The sequence below is a fragment of the Saccopteryx bilineata genome, chromosome 2 (genome assembly GCF_036850765.1).
Source record: "Saccopteryx bilineata isolate mSacBil1 chromosome 2, mSacBil1_pri_phased_curated, whole genome shotgun sequence".
Lineage (NCBI taxonomy): Eukaryota > Metazoa > Chordata > Mammalia > Chiroptera > Emballonuridae > Saccopteryx > Saccopteryx bilineata.
Window position 1 is genome coordinate 65652419 of NC_089491.1, and position 23286 is coordinate 65675704.

At 37.8% G+C, this 23286-nt stretch overlaps 1 protein-coding gene and 1 pseudogene across 1 annotated transcript in view; both read right to left on the reverse strand.

The window, feature by feature from the left end:
* Nucleotides 1-23286, reverse strand: part of PLGRKT (plasminogen receptor with a C-terminal lysine) — a 40885-nt gene that overhangs the window by 8344 nt on the left and 9255 nt on the right. The window lies entirely within an intron of this gene.
* On the reverse strand, nt 6248-14588 carry LOC136323688 (replication factor C subunit 1-like; annotated as a pseudogene).

Genomic DNA, 23286 nt, shown 5'->3' on the forward strand with positions numbered 1-23286 from the left:
GATATAATGGTAAAGGGGTATTATTGTGAGACATCAATAGAGATTTTTATTTGCCACCATTTTCTTGTTGCCTCAAGTGCTTCACCATTTTAACGAGTGCCTTTCACTGCTTTGGAGTAGACAGCAGATAAAGCTCAGAAAAAAACAACTCAACTTTTGAATGGACTTTTAGAAAACACAAGAACTGCAATCTGAAAGCCCAACCCCATTATTTTGAGGCAGTAAGAGTCTAGAGAGATATGGTGTTATTTTTAATTCTAAAATATTGACATAGTGTATTATTAGCAAAGCATAGAGGATAGCAAAGCACAGAATGAATTCATGATGTAAACCACAGGGTGGAAGGAATGGGTAATAATGTGACTCAGTTTCCCATCCTTGCCTTCTTTCAACTGAGAAGGAAGTGGGAGAGGAAAATTAGATTTTAGATATAAAGATAGGAGTTGGCTCCTTGGCCCTTCTTGAGGGTTGAAGTCCCAAGGCATGTGATAGATTTGGGGTTTGGGGACCTCCAGACCAAGACTCCAAACATATGTTTGTTCCATTAGCCCACATGTACAGTTTTCTTAATCTCTAGACATCATTTCTCCTTGTTCAGGTCCAAGAACCATCTCTTCTTTTTCATAGTTATCAAATCTAACTATCTTTTTCATAGTTATCATAGTTACCATTCCTGGCTCTTTAGGGATTAAGATTTGGTTCTTGTTAAGGTAAAATTCTAGTGGAATGTGTTGATCTCTCCTAGATTCTTATGGCTGCCACCAATCCTTGGAATTCCTTGGCTTGTAATGCATCACTTTATCTCTGCCTTTATTCTGATACAGCCTTCTCCTCTGTGTCATGGCCTTTCTCTCTGTATGAATTCTAATGATTTCAGTAGACATTTGTCTAAAAGCTATTGTATACTATTTCATTCACAATAGAATATAGCAAATCAAAGTTGCTTGATTGCTTATTTATTTATGAATTTAATTAAAGAGTGGTTATATACAGGGTGAGGCAAAAGTAGGGTTACAGTTGGTATGGAAAATAATACAACAATCTTATGTACTCTAGTTGGCCAATGTCATTCTGTTAGGTTGAATAAAAATAAAAATTAAAAAAATAATACAATTAATAAATAATAATACAAGAATATACTTTCTGCTTTATGTACTCAGAAATATAAGCCTACTTCTGCCCAACCCTGTAAATACCTTTCTTCCAGGAAGGATTGGAGGAGGTTTGAACATAAGGAAACTTCTTTTCATAAAGACATAGAGTCATCAAAAGCTCCTCTGACCTGTGATGTAGTGGTGTTGTCAGAATCCACCATATGGTCCCAGGCCTGTATCCATTTTCTGTCTTCTCCTCTAACAAGCTGTTATTTCTGACTCTCAGCAATAAATGCTTCTCTAAGCACCATTCTCTCCTAGCTTTCCTTTCTCTTCTCTCTCTTCCTCTCTTTCTCAAGATCTGTTACTTTTAATGGTTCAGGGGAAGTGAGAGAACAAATTTTTTAGAAATGTCTATAAAATAAAAGTACATTAGTTCCTAATGAGCACCTGAAAGCCAGGGGCTGCCAATGAGTATGTTGCATGCATTTGAGAACATGACCTTATTATAGTTATTTGGTTCTTTTGTCTTTAAGTATTTCTTCTTCTTTATCATGTTCTAGATAAGAGGTTGTCAGTTACATGACTTTGGTCTAATGAGATGTCATTACAGTCAGAATAAAATGGAGAGTAATATTGTTTATACCACTTATTATAACAGTCAGAAAATTATACTTATTTTCAAAATACAAGTCAAGCAAAAGAGAAGTAAAACAAAATAAAAGACAAAATTAAACCCAACCAACTACAACTATGACCATGTAGAATGTTCTTTATTTAGCTTCCCTTCTGTCTTCTTAATGAGATGTGCTTTTCTAATCCTACATTTCTATATCTTCATGCAATCCCCAAACTAAAGTTTTTATATTCAATACAAAGTGCTTTTGTACTTTCATGTGATTTTGTTACACTGGGAAATGTTTAAATGTTAAATAATTCCTCCAAAATGCTTTAAAAGGTGGAGGAATCCTTAACAAGACACAGTAAGGGGAACTTAAGTCCATGTTGAGCAAAGGGCCTCTCCACCTAGTTGACAGGAATTTTTAAAAATTTGATTGACAAACTGATTCTAATATTCCCTTGGAGGAGAAAATATGCTACAACATGAAAGAACCTCAGAAATACTATCCTAAGTAAACAAAACCAGACACAAAGACTAGACCTTGTGTGATTCCATTTATATGAAATGTCCAGAAAAGGCAAATCTATTCAGACAGAAAGTAGATTACTGATTTCCTGGATCTGGGGTTGGGATCAAAGGTATACCATAAATGAGCACAAGGGAATTTTGGCAGATGATGAAAATGTTTTAAAACTGGGTTATGGTGATGGTTGCACATTCTATAAATGTACTAAAAATCACTGGATTATACCTTTACAATGGGTGGATTTTATACTATGTAAATTATACCTCAGCAGAGGTATATAAAAAATAGGGTACCCTTTCAGCATCAGTCATGATAGGTAAGTAACAGCATGTGTTTATTTTAAATCATTATGAAAAGTAAGAAAGATTTGTGGTATTGCCTGACCATACAATTATTCCAGGTCTTTCATGTTACACTTTCAATAATTGTTCAAAAATATCTGGACCACCAGGTAAGAAATAACTTTCAGATGCAAAGACTTTATAAATAATTTTATAATAAAACATTTCATCTTTATATTTATCAGAGAGGAGGAAAGGCTTTAGTATTACATGTATTCCTTGTCATAATTATTACTTTGAAGTTTCATATTCCATATTTTTCTATTCTTATACTAAAATTACACTACCAGAATTCTCCTTGCTGTGGAAAGAGGTGGAGAGGATATTGTTTTTCTCTGTAAATGTTTCTATTTTCTCTTCAAGCTTTCCTATCCTAATGCTAAGATCACCCTGCATGGGTGTTAGAACTTACTTGCCCTAAAAAGGTACAGTCTACACCAAGGTAAATTTTTGGTCAAGAGGGTGGGTGGAACTGATCTGTCTTCCTTAAACACATTGCTTAAATGTTAACCCATCATCACTTGAGTGAAGTATTTTGGGAGCTCAGCTTGATTAGTTATTAATCTGGAGATTCTTTTATTTAGAAGAAAATACATTTGTACAGTACCTGAAATCAGAATTCAGTTAACATCAGAAACTTAATCTAATAATCTAATAAGTGTTATTAGGAAGAATTCCTAGGACAGGTCATCTCCAATTCTAATTAATTTTAGCCAAGCCTTTAACTCAGAAATTTCTTATTTAAATTTGATTTCAATATAAAAACAAAAGTAGATTGTGAAAATAATTCATTATTTAGTTATCCATTTCAAAGAAATAATACTCCACTATTCATGTTCACATGTGATTTCAAAAATAAAATATCATCTCATTATTATAAGGAAATAACCACTAATTCCTGACATGGAAAAAATAGCTGTTTTTATATTCTGTGCTGTTCTGATTTGTACGGGTCTAAGAGTTCTACAGAAAGATGAGCCTGACTCAGTCATAAACAATAAATTTTAAATTTGTTTTTGCTTAATCCCTGTAGTGACACTCATTCCTCCTTTAATACAATGCTAAATAAGAACCCAAACTGAATAGCCACAGATAGGGAGAAGTCAAACTGAGAAACATAAATGTAATTTGATTTTTATGTCATCTTCATCATCATTTGTATGCAGCTATATATTCTGATGTGGAAAAGTCGGTAAGGTATATTGTTAAATAAAAGCGAGATGTAGAATAGTGTATAATTTGCTACCATTTGTCATTTGTGTGTGTATACACACACACACATAAAATCATATTTATCTACTCCTAACTATGTATAGACTATCTTTGAAAACTATTCAAAAAACTAGTAATACTAATTGCATCTGAGGAGGTAAATTGTATGGCTGGGATAGGGATGGAAGTATTCACTATATGCCCTCTTGTTCTTTCAAAATTCTGTATCATGTGTACATAGTAACTATTCAGACATTTATACTTTTGTATAAAGAAAAAAAAAAGCCTTTAAGCCCCATTTCAGGCTGAAACTGCACTTGGGCTGTCTGGAAAGCTAGCTGTCTGTTTTCCTGCCCAACAGCAGGGCAGTGGAGTAAGGGGGTAATGAAATATTCATACAATGAGATATTCTGCAGCCTAAATAATGATTGTCCACATTGTGAAGGCTGCCCACAACACTGGAAAATGCTTAGACACATTGTGAAATGCAAAAAACATGATACAAATTTTACATAGAATATGATAACAATTTGGTAGAACAACAAAATGTAACACACAAAAAAGACTGGGAGAAATGTTAAGTAAGGTTGTGTTGGGGTTGAAGCACTATAGTAGTTTTTGTTCCATCTAAACATATGTAAATTTTTGTTTATGAATTATTTAATTTTATAAAGAAAATTTTATATTTAAAACATAAAAATGAAGTAGAAATTACTGGATAGTGAGATTATAGACTATTAACTTTTTATATTTTGTGCTTATCTACAGAAAAAATAAGCTAATATATTTTTAAAAGAATAAATCCACTATAATGCCTGAAAAACAAGAAAGGGTGCCATCAGCAAGCCAGAAATTTTAAGAAATTTCTGAAAAAGAGAAAGCAGACAGGATCAGAATGATGGTAAAACCAGAGGATAAGAAACTACAACTTAAAACAGACACAGACTCATGGGAGGATCCCTATGCCTAAAGAATGCTAGAGAAGCTTAATTAAATAACTACCTATGTAACTATAAATGGTATGCACTCCTCCCCTCCAACAGAGAGAATTGGTGGTATTTATTCCTAATCCAATTTTCTCCAAAGTGGAAAACCTCTTGGAGAAATTTCCAATTCTACAGGATGGGGTCAGAGAGAAGAGGTGATATTAAAATAATACTGTGCTTCAATAATAGACAAACAAGGAAGAAAGAGAAAAGGGAAGAGAGTTTCACTCTGGCCTAAATATGACACCATGCTTAACCCCCAAATAAATCTTGTTCTTTGACAATTGTGAAGTTCTAAAGCCTGCTCCTTGCTCATCCACCCTAAAGAGAAGCTCTTGTGTTAGCACATGCTGCCCATTCCACAAAGCCCACAGACTGTAGGGAAAATCCATGCCAGTTACTTACATTAATTAACCCACTTATTCACTTAAAATATCCCCTAATTTTTGTGAGCAGTATATATATATATATATGAATAGGCAACCAAGGGCTACTAGAAATCTAAGAATAGAATACAGAAAGATCAAGGTACATAAAGAGAACAATTGGAATGGGGAATAAGAGAGCTAATACAGGACAGACAACAACAACGTAGTGATTAGAACCCTCTTTCTCTATGCCTGGATGTGTCTCTGAAAGGAAGATATTAAATAAAGAGCTTTTTAGGAAGGATAGAAAAATACTTTTGCCCTCTGGGCAATCTGTACTAGAAGGCATTTATATCATTATTGCTCTTAGTGTAACAGCTGAAAGCCAGCTTGGATAATTCTAAAGCTACAATGAAGATTGAAACAATTTATCTCACCAGAATCAGGCTCCTTGTTTTATAGTAAATTGAGGGATCATAGAATGATTCTCCTTCTTCTTTTTTTTTTTTTACATGTATCATGTGGAACATTTTTATTCCTAATTTATATTTTGTAAGATATTTGACAGTATACAAAGAATATCATTACAGATGTTGTTTTGTGTTATGGTCTATTTACAAAATTTTACCACATAATTGTAACTACCTTTTAAAAAAATCAGCACTGGTCTTATCAAGGCCATTAGGATAAATTGTTAAGCTTACAAAAGTTGCCTAGTACCACTGATCCCAGGCATATTACTGTTAATTAAAATCTGATTCCCAAGCCCACCTGTAGTTTCTAGTTCTGATTATGCACAGTCATTTTGAAGTACATTTTGATCAAGAACTGTAGAGGACCCAAGCATTCCTATCAACCTCTATCAGAGTTGTACATTAGCCTACTGTTTACATCCTTCTAGCTGTATCACCATTTCTTTAGTGGGAGTGCATGCAGCTATATTATCCTCTATATAATGGAACCATTTGGTCACCCCATTATGCTAAAACATGGTTCCTTTAGGAAAAACAAGAAACAAGGCATTCACTAGACCAGTGCTAGGGTCTAGGCTGCTCAGCAGGGTGAATAAAAAGTGACTGTCAGTCATGAAATATTATTTCATTTCTTTGAATTATTTCCTTCTCTTTTTCTGAACTCCTTATCTTGTTCTGATTTTGAAGGTCTTTAAGATTTTGTCTTTTTCTTAATCTTAACATCATTTTCCATCACGTCTTGATCTTTCTCATCAGATTGAGAGTCATCTTCACTTGACTTCTTGTGCACAGAATTCAGTGTTAGGCTTGTGCTGTCTGGATGTCTTTTCTGCCTGAAGAGAATATGGAGTAAGGTTGACTTCCTTATTGTAAGCTCTTGTAAAGGTGGCTTTCAAACCTTGGGAACAAGCTTGGAGAAGGGATTAGCTTTGCCATCCCAGCTGCTAATTTCCATGATATTCTCAGTCTTTTTTCATCAAAGAATCTACATCCATAAGAGCAGCAGCATCTTATACTCCTACCCTTTGTGAGGTCAAGGGCTGTACAAATGCATCCTTTATATGTGACAGATAATCCATATGTATAGTCCTTTTGGTGGAGTAAGTTCTGAGACTCATATACCAGGTCCTGAACAATACAATTGTGTTTGCCCATATGAACGCTTACTCAACCAGCTTGGGAAGGTGAGACACTGGGTCATGTACCCCTCATTAACTCTCCAGAAAGAACACTGGTGCAAATGGCCTGTGTGGACAGAAGACTCCAGTTTTGCTTACTCCTAGCTGATGGTCCACTAAGTCACCATCACACATGCTATCTGCTGCTCTTCTTAAAACTTCAACTGCTTTTTCATGTCACCCCCTGCAGCTACAAGTTTCATGTGTATATCATTCTCCTGGACAAAGAAACATGCTGTTGAATAATCATGAAACAAAAGAGATCCGATTTTTCCACAAGTGACATATAAGCAGTCTCCTCTTCAGCTGCAAACACTTTCTGGGTCCAGTTTAATATCCTTTTTGGCTCTTTGAGAATCAGCCTTTGCCTAATCATAGGTTAGTGACTTACTTCGTGCAAACTACATGCTCAGATTGTGTAAAACATGTTTGATAACTTGATTGGCTTTCCAAATTATTTCATTCATAGCTGGAGGGGGAATCCTCAGACTCTCTTTAAATGTTGAGACATCATGCCACCCTTAATCTGTTCAAACCGAGGTCTTTGAAAATGAAGATCGAAGCCATAATGAACCAAACAAAGAGCGAATCTTGGGATGATTTCTATCATTGTACATACAAATCATGGGAGTTTTTTAAATGTTTTGTCAGGCCAATTAATTACTGAATTCCTCCCCTGTCCTCACTGCCCACCATGCCATACTTTGTGCTTCCTTAATGGGCTGCTCCACTTGAATAAATGCCTTTGAGGCTGGTATCATTCAGTGACTGCAACAACCTCCTTCAAACTGTCCTTACTCTGAATTATCACTTCCTTTCAGTTCCACATAGCTATAGCCCAATTCCTGACAAATCCAGAGCAGCTGTGGTTGTTTTGCCACCACCTAGATGGCCTGAGAGATATGCTGCTTTAAAACTAGAGCCATCGGCCCAGCGGATGGTCGTCCTGGTTCAAGTCTGGTCAGGGCACACATGAGAAGCAACCATCTGCTTTTCCCCCTCCCCCTCTCCCCCTTCTCTCTCTCTTCTCCTCCCACAGCCAGTGGCTTGATTGGTTCAAGTTTCACCCCAGGCACTGAGGATGGCTCAGTTGGTCCCAGCACATCAGTTTTAGGTGCTAAAATCAGATTAGTTGATTCGAGCATCGGTTCCAGACCAGGGTTTGCCAGGTAGATCCTGGTCAGGGTACAAGCGGGAGTCTGTCTATCTCCCCTCCTCTCATTAAAAAAAACAAAAACAAACAAACAACAACAAAAAACAACTAGAGCCATCATCATCTTTGCCAGCAAATTTAACTGACTTGGAGTATTTCGTATCTTTGGATGGACTCCTGTGCGTTGGAAGCAGCATAGGATTTTGTTGACACAACTCTGGTCACTTTGTTGTCCAATTATGGTCCCGAGCAAGGTTGGCTTATATTTATTCAGCCAGAACTAATTTTCCATTTTGTTTTCACTGCTGTCATCAGCCAAATTCCTAGCTCAGTTGTCATCCTTGGTCTCCTTGGCACCCTGATACTTAAAGTCTAGGCCTCTCTGAAGCACACTTTTCTTTTTTCTTTTCTTTTTTTTTTTTTTTAACTGACTTTATAGAGCTGTCCCTTTGAGGAGTCACTTCTCTGTTTTTGGATTCTAAAAAATTAGTTGGACTAATTTTTTCCCTTGGTCATTTGGGGGGTGGTGTTCTCTGTAACTTTTTTCTTTTTTTTATTTATTTTTTTAAGATTTTATTTATTCATTTTAGAGAGAGGAGACAGAGAGAGAGAGAAGGGAGGGAGAAGCAGAAAGCATCAACTCTCATATGTGCCTTGACCAGGGAAGCCCGGGGTTTCGAACCAGTGACCTCAGTGTTCCAGGTTGACGCTTTTACCGACTGTGCCACCGCAGGTCAGGCTGTAACTTTTTTTTCTTTATTCATCTCAGCTTCAATTGCTATTTTATATTTGGAGTTCTTGCCTGGTATAGTTTAAATCAGATCCAATAAACCACCTTCCTCAATAACTTTTGTCTCCAAGGCTGCTGACTTACCATTCTTGGACTGTCCACTATCATGACCCATGACAAGGTAGTTTGTTTTCTTGCTGATATCCCTGGTTACTTTTCCTCTGTAACATTTAATTAAAGCAGTGGTTCCCAAAGTATGCGCCAGAGTGCACTTGTGCACCCTAGAAGATTTCCAGGTGCGTCCTATGGTATTCCAGAGAAATATGTGCCTGTTGAGGACCAAAACACCAACAGGGTTTTTGGAGTTTAGGTTTTTGGGGGACAGAGGTGTGGGGAATTGGCTGTAAGCTGGCAGTCTGCCCCCCCCCCCACCTCACTTGCCTGATTAGGTTGCAAAAGGTTGTTAAGCTGTGGTGCTGGATTGTTTACTCTAACTCCCATGTTCTCCAGAAAGACTGGAGGCAAGTTTCTTCTATCCTTTGTTTGGTGTAATGTTAAGATGATATGTATGGTGGGGGTTTTCTGCACTCAACAGAATTAAGAGTAAAAAGAGAGGACTTCTTCAATGTACTGATGAGGAAATGAGAGTTTGCCTTTCAAATATATGCCCAAACATTGAAGAAATCACTAGGACACATCAGGCTCATGTTTCTCAAAAACACAAGAATGAAAAAAGTTAACATATTTGCACCAGGACCTGCTGAATTTACTAAATCTTACTAAGAATATAACTATATATATAAAAATAACGTTTTTTTGTTGGTTTTTTATTTTTTAACCCCTCTTTTTTACAAATTCTAAAAAGCATAGCTCAAAAAGTGTAACATAAAAATGTTTTTAATGTCAGAATAAATTTAATTTTGTCATATTTATTTTGTTTAATTACCATAAAAGCACACTTGGACTTTATATTATTTTTCTTTAATATTTGACTTAATTATTAAAACATATTTCTCAGAAATTTGTATATAGTGCGCCTACAATTATTTGTAGGATTTTAAATGCTCCCTAACTTCAAAAAGTTTGAGAACCACTGCATTGAAGACTTGGCGTCATCCTTTTCAGTGGACTTTAGCACTCCTGTGATTACAAAGTTAAAGCCTTCCGAGCAATTTTCAGCTCCCTTTGGTATTTCTTTGGAGCTCAGAGCTTTGGACACTTCTTGATTTAAGTAAGTTTGATAAGCTTAATAATCAGTGTGTCTCTTTTCAGAATTTTAGGACTTATAGATTCTATTTTGGCTGGAGAACTTTGGTTTTCTTTGAAATCTTTGTCGCTCAATTCAAAGGAATTTCTTTTTAAAGTGCCAGTTTGGAGTTAGCTTTAGAAGTTTCTCCGATATTGTGATCTGGTGATTGGAATGTTACTGAGATTCTTTTGAACTTTTTCACATTTAGTTTGCTTCTTAGGACTATAGTTCTTTCTTTCATCTAGAAATTGTTCTATTTTTACTTTATGAGAGTATTTATGTTTTACTGCTTTACTTAAACTGTCTCAAACAAATGAAAATATTTTTCTTTTGGGTCCTTTTGAGCCTTTTTTTTTTAGGTTCTTCATCCAACATGGTTAACGTTCTAGCAAATTCTTCATCTCCATGCAGTGTCTCCCCAACTCTGCATCTTCATCAGGTTGTAGTTGTTTCATGATGGGTTCATCATTTAATCTGGAATCATCTGCATTTTGTGAAGACTAGTTGTTCTGTTTGTTTTGCTTCTTATCTAATCTTTGGACACTTCCAATTCCAAAATAATCAAGCACTAATGTTGAGGTAAATTTTGTTGGTGATAAAGGCTTACTCTTGGCTTTTGTATTTTCGTCATTGTTTTTCATGTTTGATGCTCCGAGACAATTATTTGTAGATCCTCCATTATCTTTTGATTTAGAGGCTGCCTTCTTACATATAAAGCCTCTTCTTCATCTGTTTCCAACATGTATGTAACAGGTTGCTGCCATAATATTTTACCAGGTTTAGGAGAAAATGGAAATTTTTCTGGTTGCTTTTTGTAATTATTTTACCTGTACTGTCTCCTCTGATTCTGAATCATCAATAATCCTCTTTCTCTTCTTTGGCTGCTTCTGTCTAGAGTCATCTTCTTTATAAGAACTATTTACTTGATTTTCTTTATTTCTTTCTTTGAAAGTTTTTTCAGCAGACTGTTTTCTCATTCTTCTTTACTGTTTCACTTGCAGGTTTCCTTCTGCTTTGTATTAACCACAAATAATTTCTGAATATCCCTTGTTATATTCTGGACTCTTGTGTTTCTTGAGTGTTCCAGTAAAGCCAATGTCAAAGACTGTACATCCAGCCTTGCACTGCTTGCTGGAGATACCACCAGCTGCCCACTTCCAAGCCCCTTCACACAAGGCCTCCTGGGAGTGACTTCTGAGCTGGAGTGACTTCTGGGCTGCCCACTTCCAAGCCCCTTCACACAAGGCCTCCTGGGAACTGTCGTGATTTTTATTCTTATCGTAAATTTTGAAGTGATTGATGTTTCATAGTAAGAATAAAGACATAGATAAAAATATTCTTCTACTAAAACAAAATTGAAAAAAATTACAGTTTTAAGCAAAAGTTTAAAACTTAATTCCATTTTTATTTTCTTTCTTGAGTAAACTTATACCATGGAAGCAAATATTTTAGTACTAAGTATGTATGTAACGGCTTCAAAAAAAAATTGTGGGCTTCCTATTAGTGGCAACAGGTGAACCAACCTATCAGGAAATGAGCTCATGTACTTTCTTCCAGAAAAGGTGAACTAACCTATTTTGCAACATAGCTTTTTCCTCACTTTACTAACACCTCTGCTGATATATGTCCTCTTCAGAGACAGCTCTTCCCTGACCCTACATCCAACCGTAGCATTCATTATACTGCTTATTTCCTTGTATGCTGTCATTGCTGTTAAAATGTACATTCTATATGAGCAGTGACTTAGTTCAATAAATATTTGCTGAATAATGAATAAATGAATAAACAAAGCAAAGATTGAAGTGATGGTTAGGTATGCAGGAGGCTTGCAGAGATTTGTCTAAACTAGTCCACAATGGCTGGGAGCGGAAGAAGTGCCATAGCTACAGGCAGTTGTCCAAGGTGCTACTCTGAGGTTCACTGAATTAACAGGGAAGGCTGTCCTCCAGAAATGCTTTGCTGCTCAGATTTAGGAAGAATGAGAAGCCTACTGCCCAGTCATGGAACTTGAGCTTACCAGAGAACCACTCTCCCTCAAAAGTAATAGGCTCCTACTCACAGAAGAGATGTAGATACTGAACTATTTTAAAGGACTATGTCAGTGACCCAAGGGGAATAGTTAATTCTTTTAAGTCATGAAAGTGGCACAAAGCATCAACTGGAAGAAAGAAAACTGAAAGAAATGAGCGATGCTCTTTATAGCATTGATTCCCCTTGATGAAGTCCACAAGAAACAGTATGATTTTGAAGTGATTCTATTTAGATGCTTTAACTTTTTAGTTTGATAAAGCTATGAACATGTGGCATTTTTTCTCACTGCTCTCCACCTAGGATAAAAAGTGAAGGTCATAAAGCAAACAGATGTGTCTTTGGGATCCTCTCACTGGAGAGGTCAACATCTAAAATATTTCCTTTTATATTATAAATTGTAGGTAAAACTATATCATATTCAAACTTGTATATATTTAACATATTAATACAGTGAGAGAGAGACTACATGTGAGCACACCAAATCATGTTACCATGTTCAATGGCAGTAGTTTTTGTTTAAAGAAATACATAAAGTGGAAAAAACTACTGCCATTTGCATTTTACCATACCTCCCTTGTTTCTGAAAAATATTCATTCTTCCCTTTTAGCTATAACAACAGGCAGATTTTTCTTCATAGCTGTGTGCTTTGGGCTACAGTTCTTGAAAATGACAGTTCTTGCAAATAAAGTTTAAATTGATGTACTTATTAAAGGGGCATAGCAACAAAGTGTTACTTAGGAGGGAATTAATTTTAACAGTATTTTTTTTAAGTGAGAGGTAGGGAGGCAGAGAGACAGACTCTCACATTCACCCCAACTGGGATCCACCCAGCAACCCATCTAGGGCTGCTGCTCCGCTGATTGTTAACTGAGTCAAGGCCATGGAGACATCCTCAGTGCCTGGGGCCAACTTGCATGAACCATTTGAGCCACAACTGTGGGAGTAGGAGAGAAAGACAGAGCGGAGGGAGAATGGTGGAGAAACAGATGGTCGCTTCTTCTGAGTGCCCTGATTGGGAACTGAACCCAGGACTTCCACTGGACAATGCTCTACCAGTGGGCCAACTGGCTAGGGCCTTAACAGTATTTTTAAAAATCTAACCTAATAGAATTTTGTTTGCCTTCAACTTCCCAAGTCCTTTAACTATGCAAGTATTTATATTTAAATACTAAAAATATTAAGAAAATATTCAATTAAAATACACATTTCTAGCCTGACCAGGTGGTGGTGCAGTGGATAGAGCATTGGACTGGGACGTGGAGGACCCACATTCAAAACCCCAAGGTCACTGACTTGAGCGCAGGCTCAACAGCTTGAGTGTGGGGTTGCACAAGAGTGTCCACCTTATCAGTCTGCAGAGTGCCTCCAGTCTATGATCTACTGATCATTGCTCTTGAAAGAAGAGGCCAGTATGAGATGCTGTTGGAGTGCTTAGAAAGAACCATGAAGTTTGCCTTTGAGGTAGTCTACCTCTGGTACCAGTTTGCTTTATCTCTCATGGCTGCCAGAAAATCTGCCCCTGTGGTGAAGGGGCTGAAAGAATGCATTGGGCTGAAGCCCAGTGATGCCACCATCTTCCTCCTCACTGCAAAGCTGTGTATGGGCTCTCTTCACTGGTTGGAAGAGCCTGAGGCGCTCACCCCAAATGTCACTGATATGAAGGGAAACCGTCTGAGTTCAAGGCCAGACTGATAAGGTGGACGCTCCAGGTATTCTGCTCAGCACAGCCTCCAGGTTGACCATAGATTCACTGATCGGCAATAACAACAGGGCATCTTCAGTATTTTCTTGAGCACAAAAAATGTTCTTTCCTGAGTAGACAAGGGCTTCCCAAGTGAGGGTGTAGGTTTTTGTGTTTGTTTCTTTCTGGAGAAGATCGTCCAGAGGTGGCTGGTATGGTGGGTCCTCCAGAGGGTTCCAGTAGCTCTATTCACACAAACCTGGAAACAAGATCTCCACCAGCTGCCTCCCTATTGTCATTCACAGGTTTTGAATTATTCTCATTTAGTCTGCTCTGAGGAACTCTCTAAATCTGCCTATTCCTCTTGTCACATTCCCATTTTTGAACAAGAGTACATAGCCTCTCTGATGCCTGTTTCTAAGGGGTGAAACCTAGTTCTTGATCCTAGGGGAGCAGGGCCAAACTTAGAGCTTCTGTTTTGAATATTAGTATTACCCTTTCTATCTCTTGGAGGTACAGGAGTGCAATGTCTCCTGCTTTCTCTTAACAAGTGATGAATGACATACTGTTTCTGGTTCACATGGAGATTCCTGGTAGAATATGAAATTGGCAACTTCTCTAAACCAAAACCTTTGGTAGCATAGGCTTTTGCCATCGAACACAACCTGTATGGAGGGGTGGTTGTCAGCAGCAAGTCGTGGAGGCCTAAATGGTGATAGGTTCTTTATAATCTCCTTCTACATAGTTCAGCATGGCCATGATCAGATTGGATTCTTGTAGGAATTCTGACTTGAGGTCCCCTAGATCTAGGGTGGCACTCAGATGCTTGTGGACCTCAGTCAGCTGGGGCCTTGGGGATGTTTCCAGCTGCAAGCCCACCTTCTTTGTCACTGTTGTGGACTGGTGGGGCCCAGCCAGCCCGCAGGCCCTGCAGTCGCACCATCACTGCGATTCTCGCACAGGCCGCAGGCTTGGGCTCCAGCTCCTGGCTCCTGGCTCCACATTGCTTTGGTCGTGCCGACTGGGGAAGGGCAGGGAAGCCAAGGGCCACGGGGCCCAGGGTGGGGCAGGACTGGCCCCTTCAATATAATACCTTAAACTCTAAGTCTTCTAGTTCACATTTTCCTTAACACAAATATGGCTTCAAATTAATATTTATCTTTTTGGGCAGATAACAGAAAATAATTACTATATATAGTATAATTTTATACTATATAATTTGGCATCTAAGTCATGTACAAGGTTTTAAAAACCAAATGAACCTAAAATAAATTTATAACAAAACATACATAACAAAAACTCAAATCCTAACTTATATAATATTTTAGTGTAATAAATCCAAAATTTAATGGGTCAAATATTTGTTCTAACATCAGTAAATGTAGTTGAACCAAACCAAAACATGAACTTAAAATGAACATAATTAATTTACCAAACAGATTCAAAGAGAACACAGAATTTTTCTTTCCTGAAAATGACGCAACCATTTCTTCTCTCAAGAAAAGTATTACGTGAAATAATGTGAACAATTTCAGAATATTTCGATATTATAAAACTACTCAACTTTGTCTTTTCATCTTTAGGCTGTAGGGCTGACAGGCTAATTGTCCCCCTGGTCCCATTACCAGGATTGATTATATAAAGGGAGGGGAAAGTAGATAAATGGGAAAGAAGGGAACACTTATTAAGCTTCTCCTCTGCCATACAAGTTTAGTACTTGGGTATCCTTCTCCACATCTTAGTGATGAAGTTGAGACTCTGAGAGTCTATATCATTCATTCAAGGGCATACAACCAATAACTTATGGAGCAAGGATGAGCTCACGTGTGTCTGACTCCAATGCTTGTGAACTTCTCATTGCACACAAGGAGAGTGAAACATAGTCCTTAGCAGCCATGTACTAGCTGTAAACCCAGCAGGCAGCTGTCTGGGGCCCAGTTTTCCCTTCTAGATTTACCATTGTGATACCCCAACCTGCTTGGAAGTTCTACTATTCTATATATTCATACTCTTCAATCTTGCACATTTCAGAATAAGACTGTCCCTCCATAATATGCACTACTAATATAATTCATTGCCAGATGGACAAGGAATTCAACTGCAAGAATATTTTTATAATCATTTATAGAAAAATTTAACTTAAAATTTTCCTTTTTCTACATGCAAAAAAAAAATTTTCATTTAGTCTGTAATTCATTTATAAACTCCTGGAAGACATAAAAATAAACAAATGGAGAAATATTCCCCTGTTCTTGAATAAGATGATTCAACAGTTCTTCCTAAATAAATTTATAAATGCATGCAATCCCAATAAAAAAAATCAACAAACTATGTTATAGAGTTGAACAAGTTGAAATAAAATTTCTATGAAAAAGCAAACATTTAATAAACACTGAAAAGGAAATACCAAAAAGATAAATTGCAATTGTATTGATATATACTACCTTAACTAGGCATCAAAACACTAAAAAGCATCCATATTTATAATAGTCTTATACTGGTATATGAAGAGACAAATTGACCAGTTGAATAGTTTGTCCAGAGAGAGACCCAAGTACATATAGAAGCTTAATAGAGGTTACATCTCAAATCACTGAAGTAAAAGATGGACTTTTTAATAAATGTAGGTACTGTGAGATATCCACTTGGGAAAAGATAAAATTAGATCTGTATCTCACACCACATACAAGGCCAAACTTCAAATGGATTAGAGATCTAAATGTAAATAAAGGAAGCTATAAAAGTACTATAGGGATATATGGTGACTATATCTTTAACTTAGGTGTAGAAAAAACTTTCTAAATAAAAACTCAAAATTCAGAGGCAATAAAATAAAGGTTTGTTAATTTAAACACATAAAAATTAAAAAAAATTCATGCAAAAAGTACCCCCACCATAAACAAGGTCAAAGACAAATGACAACCTGGGAGAAAATAATGGTAATATGTTCCACAGACAAGAGGATAATATCCCTAATACATAAAGAACTTGTAAAAACTGAGATAGCACCTGATTGGTGGTGGACTAGTGGATAAAGAGTCGACCTGGGACACTGAGGTCCCAGGTTTGAAACTCAGAAGTCACTGGCTTCAGCGCAGGCTCACCAGCTTGAGTGCGGGGTCACTGGCTTGAGCAAGGGGTCATTGTCTCAGCTGGAGCATCCTGCTCAAGGCACGTGTGAGAAGCAATCAATGAGCAACTCAAGTGACACAACTATGAGTTTGATGCTTCTCTGCTTCTCATTTCTCTCCCTTCCTGTCTGTCTCATTCTTGTTGAAGGAAGGAAGGAAGGAAGGAAGGAAGGAAGGAAGGAAGGAAGGAAGGAAGGAAGGAAGGAAGGAAGGAAGGAAGGAAGGAAGGAAGGAAGGAAGGAAGGAAGGAGGGAGGGAGGGAGGGAGGGAGGGAGGGAGGGAGGGAGGGAGGGAGGGAGGGAGGGAGGGAAAGAAAAGGAAAAGAAAAAAGAAAGGAAGAAAAAAAGAAAGAAAGAAAGAAAAGGAAGGAAGAAAGGAAAAAGGAAGGAAGGAAGGAAAGAGAGAGAGAGAGAGAAAGAAAGTAAGTAAGTAAGTGCAGGGTGGACAGAAAAAAACAATAAATAGACAATTCACAAAAACAAGGTGTGTAGAAAGCTCTCAAATGTGAGAAGATGTTCAAGTTCACTCATAATGAAGCAAGTGCAAATTAAATGAGACTGAGATACCATTTTCTTGCTTGTCACACTGGCAAAATTTACAGAGCAAGACCACAATCTGTTGGTGAGACTTTGGGAAAACAGGCACTCCTAAATTGGTACAACATTTTGGAAGGGAAATCTGGCCTAACAAAACTACATAGGCACCTTTGACCCAGCAATCCTATCTCTAGGAATCTACACTGAATATATGTCTCCAATAGTACAACAGTGTAAAGACACAAGGTTATTTATTATAGCGCTGTTTATAATAGTAATGATTGGAAATAATAAGTACATATGGTAGGCAGAATAATCCTCTCTCCCCCGAAAGAAGTCTATGTCCTGAACCTGTGGATATATTACATTATGTGGCAAAAAGGGACTTTGCAGAAGTGATTAAATAAAGGATTTTGAGATGGGGAAATTATTCTGGATTATCCCAATGTAATCACAAGAGTCCTTATAAATGAAAGATGGAGGCAAGAGAGTCAGAGTTAGAGAGACATGACGACGCCACACTGCTGGCTTAGGGAGGCAGGGGACATGAGCCAAGGAATTCAGGTGGCCTCTAGAAAAGGTGTCTCACTGTCTGAGAAAGAATTTGCAGGTAAAGAAAGGGGAAAGGCTCAAATGAAATGTCATTCTGGATTGCAATCAGAGGTATCAGTGTAAACTCATGGATTAGAATACACATACTTACAGGTAGATATAGAAATAGATACAAGCATATACATATGCATAGGTCAGTATATGTATATGTCCTTGCTGAGAGGATCTAGGAATAATGGCCAAGCAATAAGCACACCTAGAACCCAGATCTTGATTTCTAAATACCATTCTCCAATAAAAGGAACCAGGACTCCTTTAATAAGTTAATTCCAGGTGTGGAGCTGGATAATAAAATGGTTTGGCCCTGGCCAGTTGGCTCAGTGGTAGAATGTTGGCCTGGTGTGTGAAAGTCTCGGGTTTGGTTCCCAGCCAGGGCACACAGGAGAAGCGCCCATCTGCTTCACCCCCCCTTCCTCCTCTCCTTCCCCTCTCTCTCTTCCCTTCCCTCAGCCAAGGCTCCACTGGAGCAAAGTTGGCCCAGGTGCTGAGGATGGCTCCATGGCCTTTGCCTCAGGCACTAGGATGGCTCCGGTTACAATAGAGAGCATCGCCCCTGGTGGGCATGCCGGCCACTGGAGCAAAGTTGGCTCGGGTGCTGAGGATGGCTCCATGGCCTCTGCCTCAGGCACTAGAATGGCTCCGGTTACAATAGAGAGCATTGCCCCTGGTGGGCATCCCGGGTAGATCCCAGTCGGGCACATGCGGGAGTCTGTCTCTCTGCCTCCCCACTTCTCACTTCAGAAAATAAATAAATAAATAAATAAATAAATAAATAAATAAATAAATAAAATAATGATGGTACTAGATGACCCATAGAATAAAATGTCCATGAGCCCATATTTATCTATAATAAATAAATAAGTATATGAAGAAGATGCAGCTTTTTCAACAAACATAGATGAGATGAAGGAGATAAAAAATCATAATTAAGCAAACCCCATAGTAATAATTGTTGCATGTAAGATCCCACCAATAGATGCTAAAATGAGTGGGCAAAAGATTGAGGAGAGGCAAGATATTAACAGTCTCAAAGTATCTACCAAAATATATTTATCAGTTAGAAGAGAAAAAAGAGGAAGTTTACGGTGGAGAAACCTGGTGGATGCCACCTTAACCAAGAGATCAAGGTTAACCTCACCAGAAATACGACATAACATCAGGTGTTCTCTGCTGTGATGCAATTACAAAGACACAGTAGCATTCTGTGGTTTGAGAATACGTTAAAAGGGTGGGGAGGGGGGCAAAACCACAACCTCAATCTAAGCATGAGTAAACACTGGAAAAAAAACAAAATTAAGAAAACTTCTACTAAATAACTAACCAACTTAGTAAAAAGGCTCATTATGAAAGCCAAGGAAAGAATGAGGAACATCACAGACTGGAGGAGACTAAGGAGACATTCAGTGCAATATAAGATCTTGGATGGGATCCTGGAACATAAAAGGGACATTATGAGAAAAATTGGTAAAATTTTAAAAGGATCAGTAATTTAGTTAATAGTGTATACTAATGCTACTTAATTGGTTTTGATAGCGGTAAACTGTTCATATCAGCTAGAGAAAAGAAAATAAACTTTCTGAACTAGTTTTGCAACTTTTCTGGAAATTTAAAATTATTTCAACTAAAACATTTCTTTAAAATGTAGATTCATTACAATTCTGTATTTAATAAATTTATCCAAGATACGGTTGTTAACCAGTATCCCCCCATGAATTAAAAAAAGAACCCTTTGGATTTTTCTCCCTTGTGTTAAATATTAAGCAAGTTTATAAGGGTTACTCTTTCTCTCTAAAAACCTCCTCTCCCTGCTCCCCTACTTTCTTAATTATCATAAAAAAGAAAATGAAATCGAAACAACACACATGTGAGATGTCTAAAGATTAGAATAGCAGCCTACCTGAAATTCTTTTAGGAATAAGGCTGGGTATGTGTGCATATGTGCATATTATGAATATTTATAGAGAAAACAGAGAAAATTCTTAAAGCTATAGGATCATTTTAAAATTAATAGTTTTGTGCCCCTCTCTCTATACTAGGCATTTAGTAAATGCTTTACTGAGTTAATAAATAGGTGACCCTGCTTGCTCAAGCAATGAAGAACTAAAAATGAATTAAAATTCACTCTGATCAGATTTATGAAATAAAATCATAGTTGAGAGAGGAAAAGAAAAGGAAAATCTTTCTGCCCATCTATAACTGGATTTACTGGTCTCATCTAAGTTTGTGAACACACTTAAAAACAGTGTGTCATTCTTGGAAAACTGAGTGTAGAAAGGGCCCTGGACCCACTGTCAGCAATGGAAGGGCTAGGAAGCACAGGATTGACTTGCTGCCTTGACCTTTCTTTGCCATTTGTTTACCTTTGTACATGTAAGTGGCTATGGTAGTACCAGTGACCTTTATTAATTATTTTACTTACATTTCTTACCATGCCTGAATATAGAGAGTATACAGAAAATTAAGTCTCAAGAGTGTATTTTCATTAACTCCTCTAAGTGATTCCTGACATGTTAATATCTTGCCCCACCTTTAAAGAGATTTGCTGAACATTTTTAGCAGCCTCTTTACAAACCAAGTAACTCATGTTCTTCGCATTTAGACCCAATCCTTCATGATGCAGTCAAATGCAATTATTTCCATCTGTTCTAACTTTAGTAGAGAGATAGAGCAGGCTGGTACCATTTTGGACATTTTGGTGGTTCCACAATGAGTTCAATGTAAAATTATCAAATGATCTAGCAATTCCACTCCTAGGCATATATTCAAAAGATCTGAACAGGAAGTGTTCAAACAAAAATATGTACAAGAATTTCCATAGCAGCAATATTCTCAATAACCAAAAGATGCAAAGAACCTTAATTTCTGTTAACCAATGAAAGGATAAATATAATGTGATATAGCCATACAATGTAATGTTATTTAGCCATAAATAGGAATTAAATCCTGATACATGCAACAATATAGATGAATTTTGGAAAGATTATACTATGTGAAAGAAGTCAGATGCAAAAGACCTTATGTTATATGAATCCATGTATATGAAATATCCAGAATAGGCAAGTCCTATTTTCCCCCAGAGGCTGGAGGAAGAGGGAGGTTGGGTGGTGACTGTTTAATGCGTATGGTTTCCTCTAGGGTGATGAAAATGTTATGAAATTTAATAGTGGTGATGGTTGCACAACAGTGTAAATGTACTAAATGTCACTGAATTGTACACTTTAAAAGGTGAAATTTGTATTATGTATATTTTACCGCAATAAAAAAACAAAAACAAAAAACGAACCTCAGGTGAATGATTACTGGTGAGGGACATGGGGAGGCTAGGAGCCAGTAGAGGGATGGGGAACGTGATTGTGAATCCAAGCATAAGTGTCAGGCCATCGTAGCCTTCCTGTAGTCCCCACTGTCAGTGAACTTGTGTTGATCATTCTACCTCTTTTATTTAAAGCACTTCCAGGTTAAGTCCCCTGATCGTTCCAGTTCTTGACCCAACTTCCAGTTGCTTATCCTGCTCCATACAGACACAGAGTTGACTGCATTTTTCTCCTCTTCACTGCCTACTCTACATTTTGGGTTCCTTGTCACCACAAGACTCTCTATAAAGCAAACGCTTTACTTCTTTATTTCCTCTACTTACCTTTTTTATTGAGGTGCCATTTATTGAAGAAAGCCTAAGATCATGGTAGGCTAAAGATATTAGTAGGCATGCTGTTTTAGTTGGGGTTTTAAAAACTCTCCCCTCTAAAGAAATTACAAAGACATGTTGTCTTCCACCCCAGTGGCTGATTTCTTCTATTTGCACAGTACTGCTCAGTCCTCAGGGCTCTGGGACATGAGGTCAATTCCAGCCTAGCGTTCACTGTTTGGGTTCACTCAACATGTGGGGAGGAACCCATAGACAGCCTCAGGGGTATTGTGAGAACATAATTCTTCAGTTTTGTGATGGGTTCATTGGTGTTCATTTTCTTATACTTTAAACTTATATCTATATTCTCTTATATGTATCAAATATTTCATGATACTTTTTTCCAAAAAGAAGAATAGCTTAAACCTAAGAATGATCCTAGAAGTTTAATTCCTTTAAATGGGTACATTCTGGGATCAACTTGATCTTCCAAAATGGCTGCAGATGACTATGTTTTCTCACTAAACTTCCCCAATTAGGGTCAGAACTCAAAATAGCTTTAGGGTTGGAAAGCTGCTTCAACCATGTTGATCTTTGTCTCCTTCCTTGAAATTAGATGATAAATAATAAAGTATATCTTGATCAATAAGGAAAACTAATCATCTTAACCAATGCATATTGAAAGAATAAATTGGCACAGGCTCTGAACACTGCTGTACTCTTTGCTGGGTAGGGCAAGTATGCAGGCCCTGACTGCTCTCTACATGGGCCATTTTGCAGGGTTGTTTGCAGTGAGCAACCCTGAGGGGTGAAGTAACCTCTCTTACCGAAGAGTAGCCTTGCTGACTACTTACCATAAAAGTGGTAGATTCCACAGCTCACTGTTCCTCAGTATAGTCACAAACCTTCTGCATCTACCTCAACACCCCACTAGGCCCACCTTGGTGCCCTCCATGGGCTTGGGGCACATAGAAGACATCTCATGCCCATTGTGGCCTGCTCAAGTTGCTTGTGCTGTGTAACAAAGTCTTTTGCCAGCACCCATGAAACAGTAACAGGCTAACTTGTTACCGTAACTTGCCAGTAGAGTAAAATCCCAGACCCTTCACAGTGTCTGTTTTTGTGACAAAGATGAGATGCTGGTAGAAACATGGCATTTTGAAAGAGTAAGGACAAGAGCCTTCATTGATGGGTTATTGGATTTAAGAAGACTCCCTGAGATCTGATAAAATGCCCCAGGTGGTGGTCAGGGTGGAAGGGTAGAGTAAGAGTCTCTCACTGTTTTTTGTATTTATAATAAATGAGGCTGAGCAACAAAAGGTAGGGTCAAAACTGGACACCCAGATGGTTCTTTGGTTGTAGCACATTCTCTTCTGAGTGAGAGAAGGAAAGATATTATCACAATTGGGGCACCAAACCTCACACCTCAGCCCAAAGGTATGCAATGTAGCTGTGGCTGGCTGATGGGTCAACGAGTCCCCAAAGCTGAAATCATCATGTTAGCATTGAGGGTACAGAACTTTGGGCAGATTAAAATCTTTAGAAACTTGGCTGTTGAACCTAGTGAGGCCCTTGAAACTGAGAGCAAATTCAAGGTCTAACATACTGGAACTGAACTGACCTCTCCCTCTGTCTCCCTCCCAACTTCAGCTGGCTGTGTGCTGGGGAACCTCTGGGAGGGGAGTGTAGGGACTCAAATGTTTATGGCTCTGTTGCACAGAGGTACCCAAGTATACT